The following is a 15,344-nucleotide window of genomic DNA, read 5'->3' on the forward strand; positions in this document are numbered from 1 at the left end:
ATGTAAGCAATCCAAACCTGACCCATGAGAATTCCCTCTCTCCATTGCCTGTCCGTCTGTCCATGTGAAGGGCGGACTGTAAGATGGGTGCATGAATCTAGAAGGAACTCTCCCTCTTTGTTGGGAGAGTTCCCCTCTTCTTCTGCTAATAGCTAGGACTGAGGATTTGTTTAAATCATGAGAAATGAGTTATCCTCTAGGCTATGCATGAATCTCTGGCATACTATGGATGAGAAGCCACAATCTGATGGACCAAGCTGATTCCACAGTCCTAGATGAGATAAAAGAATGATACAGGACTTCTATTTGGAGTTTTCATACATCCCTTCTGGGAAACAATTTCACCACGACATTCTCCAGTGACCATACTTTGAAGCCCCTACAGGTCACACCACTGTCCCCATCAGTGTGTGGATGACCTTTGGACTAATCCTGGAAGAAGCCCTAATGAGTGCATATTGCATAGATCAGATGCATGGCATAAATACCCCAAATCCTTGAAACAAATGAACGTTTATTATCATCAGCTGATCAGAGTCATACTGCACCATAGATTTTGTGGTGCACAGTCTTTCCGTTTTTGACTGATGTTGCAGTTGCATACTCCCAAACTCAGCTCAGTAGGCCACCCTTGTTTCACCAGTGTTAACTCTGTGTAAGCAAGGGGGCATTTTTTGTTTCAAGTTCAGAAAGACTCAAAAGGACAAAATCAAGAACCCCATGTCCCCTATGCATGTTGTTTGTGTCTTGAAAGAAAAGCAGAACAGTTCGCTTTTCTTTCAACTTTCCACTTCTCCTTCCACTCAGGCAGAAATGAGTAGGAGATGGCAACACCACCTAAGAAACTGCATTTTTCTGAGTAATATCATCAGGCTAATACATCTCTGTCAAAGGTTAATCTTAATGGTGGAATGAATCTTCAAGGAATACAAACATCCAAACAAGGAAACCTACTGAACCTAGATACTATAAAATGTAACAATGCCACACATTGTTTCATTTCATATCATAGTATCCCCCCCGCCCCGTTTTCTTTGAGTGTGCTATTATTTAAAATAAACCTAAATGGATAGAAGCAGGGGTGGGAAATATCAAGACTCAAAGGGCAAAGGACAAACAATGCATTTTTCAGATGAGATTTGAAAAGATATGGAAATTCAATGAGGCAAAAAGACAGAAGGTGGCTGATGTGGAACACAGCTGTGTTAAGGAGGTGGATCTGATCCCTTTGTTATTGGCATCTGCTTTCTGCTGGCCTATTAACTGTGTATGAGCTGGAACTACATCTGGCTTACACAGTTACACTGATGATAGAGCAAGAGGTACCAACATTTGACTGGAATTTACTGAGGATCATTGCTAGCTTGAAGACAGGACTATAAATGTCTTAAAACCCTGACTATCCTTTCACCTCTTCAAAGCAAGATTGGAGAAGGAGTGATTTGTTTATGGTGGGGTTTTAATCCTTTCCTACTACTCATCCCCCAAACTCTACCACCAGCTGCTTGGCCTAGAGCCAGGATTGTAGAGCCATTGTGATGGTGGTGGTTGGAAATGTAGGGGGAAAGTGACAGATGGCATTAAACACCTTTCTAGCACCATTAGAAATTTACCCCCTCCCCCTTTTTAAAAAATCTGAAAACTGGCACTGGCTTCTTCTTTTTTCATCCTGAAGAGTTAAATATCCCTCCTTCTGTCAACAATTCTGAAAATCACCCTTCCCTATGTCACTTTTCAGAGGAGATGGATACATGAGACCTCAGCAGAACATGGAGCTGGAACCTTATTTGTAGCTTCTTCTTTGAAAAATGAGTCCCTCCCAGATACACAGAAAGATAATGTTCACAATCAGTAATGATGTACTGTCATTCCACATTCACCCATAAACTTGTACTGAAAATAATAATGATGGTTTTCAGTGCCAGCTCCAGGTTTTGGAGGGCACTTTGGTCTTCCTCCCTCAGTGAGTTGACCTTCTCATCACCATTGTCACCAGCTGCTATTACTCCTTCTCCTCTTCTCATAACTGCACCCACTTACTTGCTTGACAGGCAGAGGAAGCAGGCAGTGGCATCTTCTGCTCCTCCTTCTCAGTACCACTGTTGTCTGGGCCAGAGTGAGAGGCAGGTGAACGAGCAGGTAAAGAGGAGCAGCAACTCCAGGAGGTTCTTCTCAGTGGGCCCCTGCTGGGGTGTGGGTCCTCAGCAAGTGCCTGGCCATGCCTACTCTTGATACCAGCCCTGATGGTTTTGTATTTTCCAAGCACTTCATCAAGAGTACAAAACAAAATAATTAAAGGGCACCAGGGTTGGTGCTTTCGAAAAACTAGGGATGTATGAAAGTCACTTACCTGGTCTCGCAGCTTGCTTCGCGGTGGGCGGGAGGCGCTTCACTTCTCCCCCCGAAGTTCAGGCCGGGGGGGGAGGCTTCCCGCCTCGCCCGGCTGAAATTCAGGCCGGGGAGAAGCGCCCCATCTCCCCAGCCACGAACTTCAAAAGAAAAGTAAAAACAACAAAAAAAAGCCCCGTGATAGGCTACGTAACGATTTACGTAGCCTATCACGGCTAGATCTGCAAAGTCAGCCATGATAGGCTACGTTAATCATCATGTAGCCTATCACGGGTGACTTAAAAAAAAAAAGTGCGTACGCAAATGGCGGCCCCCATAGGGAGCCGCCATTCACGTTCCTTATTGGTCCCTGTAGTCTACGTAAAGATTTACGTAGACTACAGCGACCAAATAAGGAACGCGAATGGCGGCTCCCTATGGGGGCCGCCATTAGCGTACGCGCTTTTTTTTTTAAGTCACCCGTGATAGGCTACGTGACGATTAACGTAGCCTATCACGGCTGACTTTGGAAATCTAGCCGTGATAGGCTACGTTAATCGTTACGTAGCCTATCACAGGGGCATTTTTTTTTTTTACTGTTCTTGTAATGGCGGCGGCGGCGGCAGCCGGTCAAAAGACCGGCTGCCGCCCCTGCCCCTGACGAAGACCTGCTGAACCGCCGCCGGGACCCGCCACCGGGAGCGACATTCGTAAAAGGTAAGTCCCATCCTGGGGAGGGGGGCAGGGGTTTGTGGGGGGGTGGCGGAGAGTTTCTCCCCAAACCTTTGGAGGACCGAATGCGTTGGCACTCGGCCCCCCGAAGTTTCGGGGAGAAATTCTCCCCCATCCCTACGAAAAACGCTTTCGAAAAGAGGCCTTTGTAGATCTGCTTGGCAACGTTAGTGCAAAAGAGGAAACAAATGTCCCAGTCTGTTTAAGTATTGACAAAGGACAGATTCTCTGCAGGGTTGGAGAGGGCTGCTGCTGTCACATCTCCAGAAATAAATGGCAGCTATTTGAACTTATCAGTGCAAGTACCTCCAAGCGTTAATGGAGAGTATATAAAGTTGATGCATAACCTCTGTGCAGCCTTGTCACATCCAGAATTCACTTCCCGCAGAAGCAATGATTGCTGCCTAGACCCCTTATCACTCAAAGAGGGAACACCAGCCTTTCTACTGCACCTGCTTGGGTGGAGATGACAAAGACAGTGAGAGCTCCTGTACATTGCATCCAAGAAAGGGCAACATTACTCTTTCTCTCTCTCTCTCTCTCTCTCTCTTTCTCTCTCTCACACACACACACACACACACACACACACAATGACAAAGCTTTAGGCTATAGCATGTGTGGAACTTGTACTTTGAAATGTTCATGGACTGGTGAATAATTTTTTGCTCCCCTCAAAATGTGTAAGTTTGTATGTTTCTCTGTTTGTTTTTACCTGAGAAGGAGCCTCCAAACTGCCCCAGATAGGACCTGGACATACTTCCTGGTTTGCCTCTGGACCATCTACATGATGATTATTTAGATCAGGGGCGGGCTGCCTCCGTTATCCCAAGGGCTGAATTCGATTTTGGAGAAGTTCTCTGGGACCACGGGTGGGGTGTGGGGGGGTCAGTGTAGGGGTATGCCCATTTGGGGAACCTTGGAGGGCTGGATAGGGACCTCAGGACAGCCAAATGTTACTTCTAAGCCTAACCTGCCCTCGATTTAGATAACATGAACTGAAACTAGATACAGAGCGGTTCTATGGCCCCTGGACAGTGTCTGATGGGTCACAGAATACAGTGGAACTCCCCCTCCAAGGCCAGAGATAGAGCTCCAACCCTGGAGGAGGAGATCCAACTGTGGATCCCTACCTCACCCAAAGCTATAACAGAAAGCTCCATGGCTGCTCGCTCTCTCAGGGTTGGTATTCTGACCATGGGAATGGAGGGAATGGGGGTGCTGGGAGTAGGCCACAGTGGGGGAGGGGAGAGGCCATCATCTGAGAGATCCAACAGCCTCTCAGCCCCTGTCTCTGCCCCCAGCAGAGAGAGCAAGTTAGATGGGCTTAGAAACTTGCCTAAAGAAAAATACTCAAAACAGAGGATGGAGAGGCAAAAATAGCCTCCATTGCTCCTCTTACTCTGATGGAAAGAACCTGGCAGGATGTAGGATGGACTGAGGCCTTCAGTCTCAGAAATCTCCATCCTTTGGTCTTCTAGCTCACAGCATTATTCTCATAAGCTACCTAGGGCCAACTCCAACCTCATAGAATCATCATAGAATAGTAGGGTGGGAAGGGGCCTCCAAGACCATCGAGTCCAACCCCCTGCTCGATGCAGGAATCCAAGTCAGAGCATCCCTGGCAGATGGTTGTCCAGCCTCAGCTTGAATGCCTATAGAGTGGGATAGGGATGTCAGAGAATTCTGCGACGGATCTCAGTGAGACTGAATACCATTGCAGAATGAAGCCCCTGCCCCCCCAACCCACGAAAGGTGCACGGGACAAAGTGCCCGCCGCCCCCACCCCACTTACCTGCTCCCATCCGCGCTGCTGTGCGAATGGCGGCCACCCTGCGGCCGCCATTCACTTCCTTCTTTTTCAGCCATGATAGGCTATGTGAATACTTACGTAGCCTATAACGGCTAATGCAGGGACGCCATTTGCGTCCCTGAGGAGGCCGTGATAGGCTACGTAAGTATTCACATAGCCTATCACGGCGGGGGGGGGGGAAACCCCAGCATACGCAAATGGTGGTAGCCACCGCCATTTGCGTATGCTGGTTCCCCCCCCCCCCCGTCATGATAGGCTACATAAATATTATGTAGCCTATCACGGCAAGGGGGAAAAAAACCCTAGCCTATGCAAATGGCAGCAGCTACCGCTATTTGTGTACGCTGGGGTTTTCCCCCTGCCATGATAGGCTATGTAAATATTTACATAGCCTATCACGGCTCACTACAGGGACGCAAATGATGGCAGCTATGACAGCCGCCATTTGTGTCCCTGGGTGGATGTCCAGCTGCAGGTGGCCGGAGCCGGCTGGCGGTTCCGCGGCTTGGCCGCGGAGTGGAGCCGGCTGGCCAGGATTGCGAGGGGAGGCACGGAGCGCCTCTCCCCCCAGCGAGGATTCCAGGGGGAGGGACGGAGCACCTCTCCCCACTTGCGGAACCTGGCGGAGCTAGGTAAGTGGGGTTTCGTACACCCCTAGAGTGGGAGAGCCCACCACCTCCCTAGGTAATGGGTTCCATTGTTGTATTGCTCTAACAGTCAGGAAGTTTTTCCTGATGTTCAGGTGGAATCTGGCTTCCTGTAACTTGAGCCCATTCTTCCGTGTCCTCTCTGTGCTGGAATATGTACTATGAATGAGCGCTAGGAACACTGTTCCTGATAGTGGGGATGCTAGAGAAATTCAATACAGACTAAAATGAGTTTGGATTTCTAAGAATCCAACCTGCAGAACCTACTGCAGAGCGACTCCCTCAGGCCATGCTGAGACTTTTGGATGATTTTTTTTTTTTTTTACTTTCCTGAAATTTACACATATTTATTCCTTGAGCTCACCAAAGTTCTTCAGATTCTATCTTGAAGCTTGTTCCAACTCAAGTCCATATCAGATTGAAAACTTTAGTGGATCTCCACACCCGCCCCACCACACTTTTCCATGAAAATCTGCGCATATTTTTGTGCAGTTTACCAAATGTATGCATAGGTTGTGTGGACCTTTGAAATATACACATTCTTCCCCAAGCATACTTGTGCACATTTTTCAAAAGTACACATTATTTCATGGACTTTTTTTTAGGGATGTACGAAAGTCACTTACCTGTTCACGGATAATGTTGATGGTGGGGGGGGCACTCCGTCCCTCCCCCTGGAATCCTCGCCGGGGGGGGAGGCGCTCCGTGCCTCCCCCCCGGAATCCTCCGAGGCCGGCTGTGCTCCGCGGCAGCTCCGCGGAGCAGCCAGCCAGGCCTGGCCAGGCCAGAGCCGTCCGCAGCCGGATTTCTGGCCGCGGAGGGCTCTGGGTAAAAAAACAACAACAACTGCATACGCAAATGGCGGTGGCTACGGCCACCGCCATTTGCTTTTCTTATTTTTGCCCTCTTAATCTACGTAAATATTTACATAGGCTAAAACAGGGAATCAAAAAGGGACGCAAATAGTGCCCACTACGCTATTTGCATTCCCCTTGATTTTTGCCATCATAGTCTACATAAATATTTACGTAGATTAAGAGGGCAAAAATAAGGAACGCAAATGGTGGCAGCCGTAGCCGCCGCCATTTGCGTATGCAGTTGTTGTTGTTTTTTTAACCCACCCAGCCATGATAGGCTACATAAAGATTTACGTAGCCTATCACGTTGTTTTTTTTTTCTTTTTTTCTTTTTTACCAGAGTGGAAATGGCAGTGGCGGCAGCCAGTCGGAAGACCGGCCGCCACCGCCGTAGCCGCCGCCGCTGCCCGCAAGATCCGCCCCAGGTGAGTCTCGTCCCGGGGGGGGGATCCGTGGGGGGCGGGGGGTGGCAGGCCATTCCGCCACGGAGTTCAGGGGGCCAAATGCACTGGCATTCCGCCTCACCGTGATCCATGGCGGAATTCTCTGCCATCCCTACTTTTTTTTTCAAATGAACACATGCTGTCAAATGCGGGGGGGATGGTCACGAATCACACTGAAAGCTTGGAAATGTACAGACTTTGACTGCAGATTGGATCCGAGTCTGTGTTCGGTATGGAAATGGCAAACTGGGTAAATCCTAACCATAATGAATTGAAATGAGTTTCTCATATAGCCCTACGCCCAGAAAAGCAGTCGCTCTCTGTCTTTCTGAACATGTAAACAGGTGGCCTTTCCCTGCTCAGTGGACCAGTGAGAGGGGGCAGGGCCTGTGTGAGAAATCCCTTTCCCAGGCCTAGGGATGGACACACACCCCATCCAGGTTCTCCAGGTGCCCACCCAGCCCCTGCCCCCGCTTGCACATCCCTGGACCTGTGCTCAAGCACCATGCCCACTCGCTGAGCTGCTCACACTTACCCGGGCCCCGTCTGCCTCTGCCGTGATCACCATGTTTTGAAATAACATGGTGATCACAGTACTGTGCACATAGACTTATATGCGAAATGGTGCTATGAATCTTGTATATATGGGCGATTAACAGCATCATTTTGCATATAAGTCTATGTGTGCAGCATTTCAGTATTGCATGGAGCTTGAGCAGGAACAGGGACTGGGTGGGAGCAGCTCGGGGGCACGAGCATGGGTGGTGCACTGAAGTCCCAGACCAAGATGGGCACCTTCACCATCCCTACCCAGGCCAGATCTGGCCTGCAGATCAGAATTTTGCCACCCCTGCTCTAACACATCCCTTCAAAGAATGATGGCAGCTTTGTTCGAGACGGCTGAGGGTAGAAGGCCAAGCTGACAATATCACAAAATCTGAATTCCTGCTTTCTATGAGAATTTTGAATTCAATGTAAATTCCAGAATTCCATACTGGCATGCATTCATTCACCCAATAATATCTTGATTGGAATCATAGAAATGGACAGTACAAACTGTCCCACAATCTTTCCTTGGGATATGAGAACTTCCCTGAGGAATTTCTGTTTTCTCTTCTGAGGATCACTTTGTGGATAGGTGTCAGTTCCTTTCATTGTCAAATATCCCTTTGGGGGACAGAGTTGCAACGCTCTTCCTCCTAGATCCAAACTATTCCTGGTTTAGCCACACTTTTTTCAACCCTCACCTCCTCTGATCCCGAAGTCAACACGGACATGATTGCATCGCCTTATGACCAACACCTAGGGATGGCGGAGAATTTCTCCCCAAAACTTCGGGGGGCCGAGCGCCAACGTGTTTGGCCCCCCAAAAAAGTTTTGGGGAGAAATTCTCCGCACCCCCCCACCCCCCGCACCCCCCCCGGGACGGGACTTACCTTTGGCGAATGTCCCTCCCAGCGGCGGGCCCGGCCGGCGGTTTGGCGGGTGTTCATGCGGGGCGGGAGCGGCAGCCGGTCTTTTGACCGGCTGCCGCCGCCGCCATTCCAAGAAAAGAAAAAAAAACAAAAACGCCCCCGTGATAGGCTACATGACGATTAACGTAGCCTATCACGGCTAGATTTGCAAAGTCAGCCATGATAGGCTATGTAAATCGTCACGTAGCCTATCACGGGTAACTTAAAAAAAAAAAAAGCGCAAACGCAAATGGCGGCCCCCATAGGGAGCCACCATTCGCGTTCCTTATTTGGTCGCTGTAGTCTACGTAATCTTTACGTAGACTACAGTGACCAAATAAGGAACGGGAATGGCGGCTCCCTATGGGGGCCGCCATTATCCGTACGCACTTTTTTTTTAAAGTCACCCGTGATAGGCTACGTGACGATTTACGTAGCCTATCACGGCTGACTTTGCAAATCTAGCCGTGATAGGCTACGTTAATCATCACGTAGCCTATCACGGGGGCATTTGTTTTTTTTTAGTTTTATTGGAATGGTGGCGGCGGCAGCCGGTCGAAAGATCGGCTGCCGCCCCCGCCCCTGACGAAGACCTGACAAACCGCCGCTGGGACCCACCGCCGGGAGGGACATTTGGCAAAGGTAAGTCCCGCCCCGGGGGGGGTGCGGGGGGCGTGCAGAGAATTTCTCCCCGAAACTTTTTGGGGGGGCTGAACACATTGGCGCTCGGACCCCCGAAGTTTCGGGAGAAATTCTCCGCCAACCCTAGAAGGAAGGCTGCCCAGCAGCCGGATTTCTGGCTGCCTGCGGCCCCGTCCGGCGGCTCCACAGAATCTCTGCAGAGTGAAGCCTGCTGGAGAAGGATTTCAGGGGGAGGTGTGGAGTGCCTCCCCCCCACAGCGAATCGCCTCGTTGAAAAGGTAAGTGACTTTCGTACATCCGTACTGGAATTACAGTTGTTGGTATGGATTTATATTAGTAATTTTCAGAGTGGAAAAAAAAGAGGAGAATTCCGGGGGCTTGTGAACGACGGTACAGAGTGCTGGCCGCAAACTGCGGAAGTCAAGCGGCACGGAAGGTACACAATTTGTACCTCCCTACTAAATGTACACAAGCCACCAAGACAAAATGCATACAACCCAAGAGTAATGTATGATGGCAGCTAGGTCCTTGAGGGTGCTTCTCCCTGCTATATTATACACGGAGAAGAAACCATGGGCTTCTTCACAATGAGTTACCTTAGATGTCCAGTAGGTTGCATTTGGCTTGTTGCAGCCTAAGTTCTGCAGGGCTGACCTAGTCCGAGGCTCAAAGGTTTAAAAGACAGTACCCATAAAGAACAGATATGTGAAAAGCAAGTCTATTCATCCCAGGTCTGCTGCATCTGAAAAATCATTACCGACAGATGGCTGTTCAGTGGTCTGTGTGAAAAGTGTTCTTTTGGTCTCGGTCCAGGGGCTGGTGAACAGGTATCTGCATTGCATTTGGCACTTCCAAGCACTTCTGTTGACAGCCTCCATGGAGAGGCCAAAGAATAAATGACTTCCCGAGTAAAAACTGTCCTCTTAATGCTCCAGGAAAGGGTTGAGGTACCTTGGCAGGTTGGAATGAGAATGTCTGCTCAGGTGCAGCCTGCACTGTGTATTAATGAGACCTCAACAGTCTGGTCCTAGCACCCACCATTTGAGCATATTGAGAGTCATCGTTAGGCTGAGTTCTCACTAAAGTGGGAAAGCTATATCTGTACTGGACGACTTCACATAGCGTACGTGGCTAGATGTGATTGAACTGTTTTCCTTAGGGATGTGCAAATCTATCCTTCTGAGTGGCTGTGAGCTCACCAGGTGCTTCTGAGAGCTCCAACTGAATTGGGTGTGTGTGGCCTGAGTACTCCCAGCAGCTGAGTGGGTGGGAAGCTTCAGTCTGTTTCCCTCCTCCCAGCTGAGCAGAGCAGAGCAGAGCAAGCTGCTCCAGCTGGTCCAGGGACTACAGAAGCAAGCAAGCTCCCAGAGTGCGAGTGACCAGAGCGAGCGACCAGAGGGAGCAAACAGGAGTTGGCTAGGGGAGTTCGGCAGGGGAGGTCAAGGGGGAGGCCCGTCACATTTTTTTTCTTTTTTAATTAACTTTTTCTTCATTCACTTTTCTTGTAACACACTTCCACACCAGTGGGACTGTGCTTTTAACCTCTACTGAGTAGAGGAGCAGGCACAGGCTAGTCTAGAACAATCACAAAGCTAGACACAAAAAGGGAAAAGAGGCTATGGAAGGACAAGACTCTCCAGTGCTGGTGACCTGCAAGGTGTGTGCAATGTTTGTTTTCTTGCCTGAGAACAACATGGCCTACACCTGCAACAAGTGCAAGTTGATCACGCTGCTGGAAGAAAAAGTAAGTGGACTGGAGCGGCGACTGTCAACCCTCCGGGGAATAAGAGAACACGAAGAGTTCTTGGACAGAATGGGGGAACTACAGCAGCAAAGGGAAGACCAGAAGCTTGAAGAGCAACAGCAAGATGAGGCAGAAGTGGGAAATGCTGAGGAGAAGAAAAATGGAGTAGAGGATACTCCTTGGAAAAGGGTGACAGTTAGGAGAAGAAGAACTAGATGCCCCTCTGCACCAGTGGAAGCAGTGGAGCTGTGGAACCAATTCCAGGTACTTGCGGATGAGACTGGAGGACAGCCTGCAGAGGAAGAATCACAGGGGAACCTGCATGAGAGTGAGCAAGAGGCTGAAGGTCAGTCAAACAGGGGTGATGAAATCCAGGCCTACAACAAGAAGGAGAGAAGAGTGGTAGTAGTGGGAGACTCCTTGCTGCATGGGATCGAGACCCAAGTATGTTGGGAAGACCCGTTAGAGATGTCAGAGAATTCCACGACGGATCTCGGTGAGGCCGAATGCTAGTGCATTTGGCCCCCTGAAATCCATCATGGAATGAAGCACCTGCCCCCCCAACCCACAAAAGGCACGTGGGATGAAGTCCCTGCTGCCCCCAACCCACAAAAGGGATGGTCCCTTCCACGCTGCTATGCGAATGGCGGCCGTCCTGTGGCCGCCATTCGCTTCCTCTTCTCTTCATAGCCGTGATAGGCTACGTAAATACTTACATAGCCTATCACGGCTAATGCAGGGATGCCATTTGCGTCCCTTCATTAGCCGTGATAGGCTACGTAAGTATTTGCATAGTCTATCATGGCAGGGGAAAAAACCCAGCATACGCAAATGGTGGTAGCCACCACCATTTGTGTACGCTGTTCCCCCCCCCCCCGCCGTGATAGGCTACGTAAATATGTACGTAGCCTATCACAGCTAAATACAGGGATGCAAATGGTGGCAGCTAAGACAGCTGCCATTTGCGTCCCTGCAGGGCTGCCCAGCGGCCAGATGTCCGGCTGCAGGCGGCCAGAGTCAGACAGTGGCTCTGCAGCTTGGCCGTGGAGCAGAGCCGGCTGGGCAGGATTCCAGGGGGGAGGACTGGATCGCCTCCCCCCCGGTCAAGGATTCCAGGGGGAGGGACGGAGCGCCTCCCCCCCCCACCGCAGAAACAGAACGGAACAGAAGGTAAGTCTTCCGTCCATCCCTAAGACCCATGGACTCACCAAGTATGTTGTCTCCCAGGAGGACAGATTAGAGACGTGACTGAAAGGTTGCCTGCACTCATAAAGCCCACTGACAAGTATCCCTTTCTTCTCATCCATGTGGGAACAAATGATACCGCCAAGCGGACCTACGAAGAAATCACGTCAGACTTTGAAGCTTTGGGAAGGAAACTCAAGAACTTTGGGGCCCAGATAGTTTTCTCATCCATCCTTCCAGTAGTTAGAAGAGGGATAGAAAGGGAAAGGAAAATACTCCACGTGAATGACTGGCTACGAAGGTGGTGCCGACGAGAGAGATTTGGTTTCTGGGACCATGGGCTATACTTCCTGGAAGATGGGCTGTTGACAAGGGACGGGTTGCACCTCACAAAGGCTGGGAAGAATGTGTTTGGCCACAGCATGAAGAACTTCATCAGGAGGGCTTTAAACAGAATCCTATGGGGAAGGGAGATGTAAAGTTGGGGGTAGGGATGGATGAAAGTCCCTTACCTGATCCCGACGCTTGATTCGCGGTGGGGGGGAGGCGCCCTCTCCCTCCCCGCCAAAATTCTGGCCAGGGGGGAAGCGCCCTGTCCCTCCTCGCCAAAATTCTGGCCGGGGGGGAGGCGCCCCGTCCCTCCGGCCGTGAAACCTTGTCTCCTGCCGGGACGCAAATGGTGGCAGCCATAGCCACCGCCGTTTGCATCCCTGCAGTCAGCCGTGATAGGCTATGTAAATGTTTCCGTAGCCTATCATGGCTGACTTTAAAAAAAAAAAAGTGCATACGCAAATGGCGGCGCCCATGGGCGCCGCCATTTGCATTCCTTATTTTGGCTCGTGTAGTCTACGTAAACATTTACGTAGACTACGGCCAAAATAAGGGCAACGCTATTTGCGTTGCCCTTATTTTCGCCGTAGTCTACGTAAATCTTTACGTAGACTACAAGTGCCAAAATAAGGAACGCAAATGGCAGTGCCCATGGTAGCCGCCATTTGCATATGCGCTTTTTTTTTTCAAAGTCAGCTGTGATAGGCTATGTAAACATTTACGTAGCCTATCACAGTGTTTTTTTAAAATCTAGCCATGATAGGCTACGTAAATCTTTATGTAGCCTATCACGTTTGTTTGTTTGTTTTGTTTTGTTACTTGGAAATGGTGGCGGCGGCAGCTGGTCGGAAGACCGGCTGCCGCCTCCGCCGCCGCATCACTGCCGGACCCGCCGCTGCCAGGAACATTCGAGCAAGGGAAGTCCCATCCCGGGGGGGCAGGGGGGGGCAGACCATTTCTCCACCAATTTCGGGGGGCCGAATGCACTGGCATTCGGCCTCCCTGAGATTCGTGGTGAAATTCTCTGACATCCTTAGTTGGGGGTAATAATGGACATAGGCTCATGCAATGCAATGGAAAGAACAGCTCTTATAGCATCCAATATTAGTCTTCTCAAAAATGTAGGAAGATAGTCAGACCATGAAGCACATGGTCTTCGATGTCTATATACTAATGCCCAGAGTATGCGAAACAAACGGAACGAACTTGAACTCTTAATACAAGAGGGAAATTATGACTTGATAGGTATAACTGAGACTTGGTGGGTTGACTGTCATGACTGGAATACAGCAATTGAATTATATAACTTGTTTAAAAAGAATAGGAGGAACAGAAAGGGAGGTGGTGTTGCACTATCTGTGAAAAATACATATCTCTGCACAGAAATACAGGAGGAGGAGCTTGGTAGCCCCATCGAGAGCATCTGGATAAAAATAAATGGAGCAAAGAATAAAAGGAACCTGGTGGTTGGCCAGCCACCCAGTCAAGGAGTAGATGAGGATGAAACTTTTGAAAAAGCAAATAGCCAATGTTTTAAGGAAGCATAATGTAGTAGTAATGGGGGACTTCAATTTCCCCGATATTTGTAGGGAGACAAATTCTTCAAAACATGGCCCCTCCAGGAAATTCCTGACTTGTGTGGCGGATAACTTCTTCCTACAGAAAGTAGAGGAAGGAACTAGAGGATTGGCTATCCTTGACTTGATCCTAACCAACAGAGATGACTTAGTGGATAAAGGAGCAGTTACAGGAATTCTGGGGGAAAGCGACCATATTGTACTTGAGTTCTTGGTTCTAAGGGAAGCAAAAGCTGAGTGTAGTCAAACGCGTACCCTGGATTTTAGGAAAGCTGATTTTAATAAACTCAGAACAATTACCAGTAAGGTCCCATGGCAAGCGATGCTAACGAGAAAAGGAGTCCAAGATGGGTGGGAACTTTTAAAAAAGGAAATTCTCAAGGCACAATTACAAACAATTCCAACAAGAAGAAAAGGTGGAAGACAACAGAAGAAGCCAATGTGGCTTCACCAAAAGCTTAGAGATGACCTGGAAAAAAAAAGGTCCCTATCTTCAAAAGGGGTAAAAAGGAGGAACCTGGGAACTACAGACCAGTCAGTCTGACATCAATCCCTGGGAAAATTCTGGAGCAGATGATAAAGCAATCCATCTGTAAGCACCTGGAAAACAATGCAGTGATTCCTCGAAGCCAACATGGATTTGTCAAGAACAAGTCCTGCCAGACGAATCTGATCTCATTTTTTGATCAAGTAACCTCCATTGTGGATGGTGGGAATGCTGTAGACATCATATACCTAAACTTCAGCAAAGCTTTCGACAAAGTGCCCCATGATCTCCTGATGAGCAAACTAGCTTAAAGTAGGCTAGATGAAACAACGATCCGATGGATCCACAGTTGGCTACAGAATCGGACTCAAAGAGTGCTTATCAACGAGACCCTCTCAAACTGGGGAGAGGTAATGAGTGGGGTACCGCAGGGCTCAGTCCTGGGCCCAGTGCTCTTCAACATTTTTATTAATGACTTGGAGGAGGAGGTGCAGGGAATGCTGATCAAATTTGCAGATGACACAAAGTTGGGTGGGATAGCTAATACTTTGGAACACAGTAGGGAAGTACGAATTGTGTACCTTCCGTGCCGCTTGACTTCCGCAGTTTGCGGCCAGTGCTCCGTACCGTCATTTGCAAGCCCCCAGAATTCTCCTCTTTTTTTTCCGCTCTGAAAATTACAAAGATAAATCCGTACCAACAGCCGTAATTCTGCATAACTTCTGTAAGAAAGGCTATTTTTCATTTGGGATGTCAGAGAATTCCGCCATGGATCTCGGGGAGGCCGAATGCCAGTGCATTCGCCCACCCAAAATCGGTGGCAGAACGGCCTGCCCTCCGCCCCCCCAGGACGAGACTTACCGGGGGTGGATCTTCCAGGAGGCGGCGGCGGAGGTGGCGGAGGCCGGTCTTCTGACCGGCTGCTGCTGCCGCCGCCATTTCCAGTTTTTTTTTTAAAAAAAGACGTGATAGGCTATGTAAAGATTAACGTAGCCTATCACGGCTAGGTTTTTTTTTTAAAAAAAAAACCCTACACGTACACAAATGGCAGCGGCTACGGCCGCCGACATTTGCATTCCTTATTTTGGCACGTGTTAGTCTACGTTAA

This window comes from Heloderma suspectum, chromosome 5 (assembly GCF_057233095.1).
Source record: "Heloderma suspectum isolate Gila_16-S chromosome 5, 16-S_ref, whole genome shotgun sequence".
Lineage (NCBI taxonomy): Eukaryota > Metazoa > Chordata > Lepidosauria > Squamata > Helodermatidae > Heloderma > Heloderma suspectum.